Genomic DNA, 6,000 nt, shown 5'->3' with positions numbered 1-6,000 from the left:
AGTTTCGTTTCCTCAGAAGAGAATTTGTGGGAGGGGGAGGGACTTCCTGGTTCTGCTAGAGGGTGGAGTTAGAGAAACAGAGGGAGGAGACAGAGGGAGGGAGAGAGAGAAAGAAACGAGAAAAGGTGTGTGTGTGTGGGGGGTGTGGGGGGGACAACAGAAAAGGTGTGTGTGTGTGTGTTTGTGTGTGTGTGTGTGTGCGGGGGGGGGCATGTGGAGAAGGTATAACCTCCTCTCTTTATGCCTGTTGTCTTCTCACAGTGATGAGCTCAGGGAGCTGGGATGTAGTGAGATCTCATGCAACCACAGACCACCATCCCACTAACAGCCCAACCCAAGATGCAGTCTCGCACACACACACACACACACACACACACACACACACACACACACACACACACACACACACACACACACACACACACACACACACACACACACACACACACACACACACACACACACGCAGTCGCAGACAAAGTCACAGTAATAAATCTAATTTTATTTCATCACATGCATCGTAAACAACAGGTGTGGACTAGCAGTGAAATGCTTACTTATGGACCCTTCCCAACAATGCAGAGAGAACAAAAATAGAGAAATAATAGAAAGTAAAACACTTAATAATAAAGGTAATAATAGATACACAATAAGTAATGATAAGTTGACTATATTCAAGGGGTATCAGTACCGAGTCGATGTGCAGGGGTACATTGTAATTGAGGCAGATACAGTTGAAGTCAGAAGTTTACATACGTTTAGGTTGGAGTCATTAAAACTCATTTTTCAACCACTCCATAAATTTCTCGTTAACAAACTATAGTTTTGGCAAGTCGGTTAGGACATCTACTTTCTGCATGACACAAGTCATTTTTCCAACAATTGTTTAAAGACAGATTATTTCACTTATAATTCACTGTATCACAATTCCAGTGGGTCAGAAGTTTACATACACTAAGTTGACTGTGCCTTTAAACAGCTTGGAAAATTCCAGAAAATGGTCATGGCTTTTGAAGCTTCTGATAGGCTAATTGACATCATTTGAGTCAATTGGAGTTGTACCTGTGGATGTATTTCAAGGCCTACCTTCAAACTCAGTGCCTCTTTGCTTGACATCATGGGAAAATCAAAAGATCTCAGCCAAGACCTCAGAAAGAAAATGTAGACCTCCACAAGTCTGGTTCATCCTTGGGAGCAATTTCCAAACGCCTGAAGGTACCATGTTCATTTGTACAAACAATAGTACGCAAGTATAAACACCATGGGACCACGCAGCCGTCATACCGCTCAGGAAGGAGACGCGTTCTGTCTCCTAGAGATGAACGTACTTTGGTGCGAAAAGTGCAAATCAATCCCAGAACAACAGCAAAGGACCTTGTGAAGATGCTGGAGGAAAAAGGTACAAAAGTATCTATATCCACAGTAAAACAAGTCCTTTATCGACATAACCTGAAAGGCCGCTCAGCAAGGAAGAAGCCACTGCTCCAAAACCGGCATAAAAAAAGCTAGACTACGGTTTGCAACTGCACATGGGGACAAAGATCGTACATTTTGGAGAAATGTCCTCTTGTCTGATGAAACAAATATAGAACTGTTCGGCCTATCAAAGCATTTTATGGCTAGAGATGTGAATGCTGGGGAAATATTTATTTTTATTTATTTAACCTTTATTTAAGTCAGTTAAGAACAAATTGTTTTTTACAATGATGGCCTACCAAAAGGCAAAAGGCCTGGGATTAAAAATAAAAAAATAAATATAGGACAAACCTCACATCACAACAAGAGAAACACCACAACACTACATAAAGAGAGACCTAAGACAACAACATAGCATGGCAGCAACACATGACAACACAGCATGGTAGCAACACAACATGACAACAACATGGTAGCAACACAACATGGCAGCAGCCAACATGGTAGCAGCAGAAAACATGGTACAAATATTATTGGGCACAGACAACATCACAAAGGGCAAGAAGGTAGAGACAACAATACATCACGAGAAGCAGCCACAACTGTCAATAAGAGTGTCCATTATTGACTCTTTGAATGAAGAGATGGAGATAAAACTTTTGAGTATTTTTTACAGCTCGTTCCTGTCACTAGTATGTGGAGGATGTGGGCTGCAGTAGATATCTCAGATAGACAGATATCTCTGTCTTCCGACAGGTATACGACAGGTATACGGAGATAACCAGTTTACAGAGGAGTATAGAGTGCAGTGAAGTGTCCTATAAGGAGCATTGGTGGCAAATCTGATGGTCGAATGGTAAAGCACATCTAGTGCACCCTTACTGTACCTGCCAATCTATAAATTATGTCTCCGTAATCTAGCATGGGTAGGATGATCATCTGAATCATGGTTAGTTTGGCAGCTGGGGTGATAGACGAGCGATTACGATAGAGGAAGCCAAGTCTAGATTTAACTTTAGCTTGCAGCTTTGATATGTGCTGAAAGCAGGACAGTATACCGTCTAGCCATACTCCCAAGTACTTGTATGAGGTGACTACCTCAAGTTCTAAACCCTCAGAGGTAGTAATCACACCGGTGGGGAGAGGGGCTTTCTTCTTTCCAAACCACATGACCTTTAATTTGGAGGTGTTCGGAACAAGGTTAAAGACAGAGAAAGCTTGTTGGACATTAAGAAAGATTTGTTGTTGGGCATTTAACACAAAATTCAGGGAGGGCCAGCTGAGTATAAGACTACCATCTGCATAGAAATGGATGAGAGAGTTTCCTACTGCCTGAGCTATGTTGATGTAAATTGAGAAGAGCTTGGGGCCTTGGATCGAGCCTTGGGGCTCTCCCTTGGTGACAGGCAGTGGCTGAGACAGAAGATGTTCTGATTTTATGCACTGCACTCATTGATAGAGGTAGTTAGCAAACCAGGCCAAAGACCCCTCAGAGACACTAATACTTAGTTTGGAGGAGGACCAGAGAGTTGTGGAAAACAGATAGAGCAGTATTGAATTGGGAAGCTAGTTCATCAGGGGGGTTGGGGGCCTGGTCAAAAGGCAGGGCAGAACAGATGGCATCAGAGAGTTGGAGGGGGTCAACAGCTTTGATGTTGCAGAAGAAGAGGAGGCGTTTGTCAGTGTTGTGGGGTGAGTATGAGGGAAGAGAGAAATTAAGGTTATTGTGGTCAGACAGTTGGAATAGGGAGGGGGAGATATGAGTTAGGTTGAGTCCAACAGAGCAGACAAGATCAAGTACGTGTCCCTTGATGTGAGTGGGAAAATGTACATGTTGGGCAATATTGAAACTGTCCAGAACAGCAATGAAATCAGAGGAAAGTTTTGAGTTTGATGAGTCCGCGTGAATATTCATATCGCCAAGCAACATTAAGCGATGGGAGAATGGGACAGCAATGGTGAGTAGTTCAGACAGGAATGATTCATTAAGTTCAGGAGGACGGTACACAAGGATAGCCTCCTGGGCCATATGCAGTGTTCCTCACTGAGTTCCCTGAATTCCTATCGGATCTTGTAGTCATAGCAGATAATATTCAAATTTTTGGTGACTTTAACATTCACATGGAAAAGTCCACTGACCCACTCCAAAAGGCTTTCGGAGCCATCATCGACTCAGTGGGTTTTGTCCAACATGTCTCTGGACCTACTCACTGCCACAGTCATACTCTGGACCTAGTTTTGTCCCATGGAATAAATGTTGTGGATCTTAATGTTTTTCCTCATAATCCAGGATTATCGGACCACCATTTTATTGCGTTTACAATTGCAACAAATAATCTGCTCAGACCCCAACCAAGGACCATTAAAAGTCGTGCTATAAATTCTCAGACAACCCAAAGATTCCTTGATGCCCTTCCAGACTCCCTCTGCCTACCCAAGGACGTCAGAGGACAAAAATCAGTTAACCACCTAACCGAGGAACTCAATTTAACCTTGCGCAATACCCTAGATGCAGTTGCACCCCTAAAAATTAAAAACATCTGTCATAAGAAACTAGCTCCCTGGTATACAGAAAATACACGAGCTCTGAAGCAAGCTTCCAGAAAATTGGAACGGAAATGGTGCCACACCAAACTGGAAGTCTTCCGACTAGCTTGGAAAGACAGTACCGTGCAGTATCGAAGAGCCCTCACTGCTGCTCGATCATCCTATTTTTCCAACTTAATTGAGGAAAATAAGAACAATCCGAAATTTCTTTTTGATACTGTCGCAAAGCTAACTAAAAAGCAGCATTCGCAAATGGAGGATGGCTTTCACTTCAGCAGTAATACATTTATGAACTTCTTTGAGGAAAATATCATGATCATTAGAAAGCAAATTACGGACTCCTCTTTAAATCTGGGTATTCTTCCAAAGCTCCATTGTCCTGAGTCTGCACAACTCTGCCAGGACCTAGGATCAAGGGAGACGCTAAAGTGTTTTAGTACTATATCTCTTGACACAATGATGAAAATAATCATGGCCTCCAAACCATCAAGCTGCATACTGGACCCTTTTCCAACTAAACTACTGAAAGAGCTGCTTCCTGTGCTTGGCCCTCCTATGTTGAACATAATAAACGGCTCTCTATCCACCGGATGTGTACCAAACTCACTAAAAGTGGCAGTAATAAAGCCTCTCTTGAAAAAGCCGAATCTTGACCCAGAAATTATAAAAAACTATCGGCCTATATCGAATCTTCCATTCCTCTCAAAAATTTTAGAAAAAGCTGTTGCACAGCAACTCACTGCCTTCCTGAAGACAAACAATGTATACGAAACGCTTCAGTCTGGTTTTAGACCCCATCATAGCACTGAGACTGCACTTGTGAAGGTGGTAAATGACCTTTTAATGACGTCAGACCGAGGCTCTGCATCTGTCCTCGTGCTCCTAGATCTTAGTGCCGCTTTTGATACCATCGATCACCACATTCTTTTGGAGAGATTGGAAACCCAAATTGGTCTACATGGACAAGTTCTGGCCTGGTTTAGATCTTATCTGTCGGAAAGATATCAGTTTGTCTCTGTGAATGGTTTGTCCTCTGACAAATCAATTTTAAATTTCGGTGTTCCTCAAGGTTCCGTTTTAGGACCACTATTGTTTTCACTATATATTTTACCTCTTGGGGATGTCATTCGAAAACATAATGTTAAATTTCACTACTATGCGGACGACACACAGCTGTACATTTCAATGAAACATGGTGAAGCCCCAAAATTGCCCTCGCTAGAAGCCTGTGTTTCAGACATAAGGAAGTGGATGGCTGCAAACTTTCTACTTTTAAACTCGGACAAAACAGAGATGCTTGTTCTAGGTCCCAAGAAACAAAGAGATCTTCTGTTGAATCTGACAATTAATCTGGATGGTTGTACAGTCGTCTCAAATAAAACTGTGAAGGACCTCGGCGTTACTCTGGACCCTGATCTCTCTTTTGAAGAACATATCAAGACTGTTACGAGGACAGCTTTTTTCCATCTACGTAACATTGCAAAAATCAGAAACTTTCTGTCCAAAAATGACGCAGAAAAATTAATCCATGCTTTTGTTACTTCTAGGCTGGACTACTGCAATGCTCTACTTTCCGGCTACCCGGATAAAGCACTGAACAAACTTCAGTTAGTGCTAAATACGGCTGCTAGAATCCTGACTAGAACCCAAAAATTTGATCATATTACTCCAGTGCTAGCCTCCCTACACTGGCTTCCTGTTAAGGCAAGGGCTGATTTCAAGGTTTTACTGCTAACCTACAAAGCATTACATGGGCTTGCTCCTACCTATCTTTCCGATTTGGTCCTGCCGTACATACCTATACGTACACTACGGTCACAAGACGCAGGCCTCCTAATTGTCCCTAGAATTTCTAAGCAAACGGCTGGAGGTAGGGCTTTCTCCTATAGAGCTCCATTTTTATGGAATGGTCTGCCTACCCATGTGAGAGACGCAGACTCAGTCTCAACCTTTAAGTCTTTACTGAAGACTTATCTCTTCAGTAGGTCCTATGATTAAATATAGTCTGGCCCAGGAGTGTGAAGGTGAACGGAAAGG

Source organism: Salmo trutta, chromosome 23 (assembly GCF_901001165.1).
Source record: "Salmo trutta chromosome 23, fSalTru1.1, whole genome shotgun sequence".
NCBI lineage: Eukaryota > Metazoa > Chordata > Actinopteri > Salmoniformes > Salmonidae > Salmo > Salmo trutta.
This window is presented reverse-complemented; position numbering follows the sequence as displayed.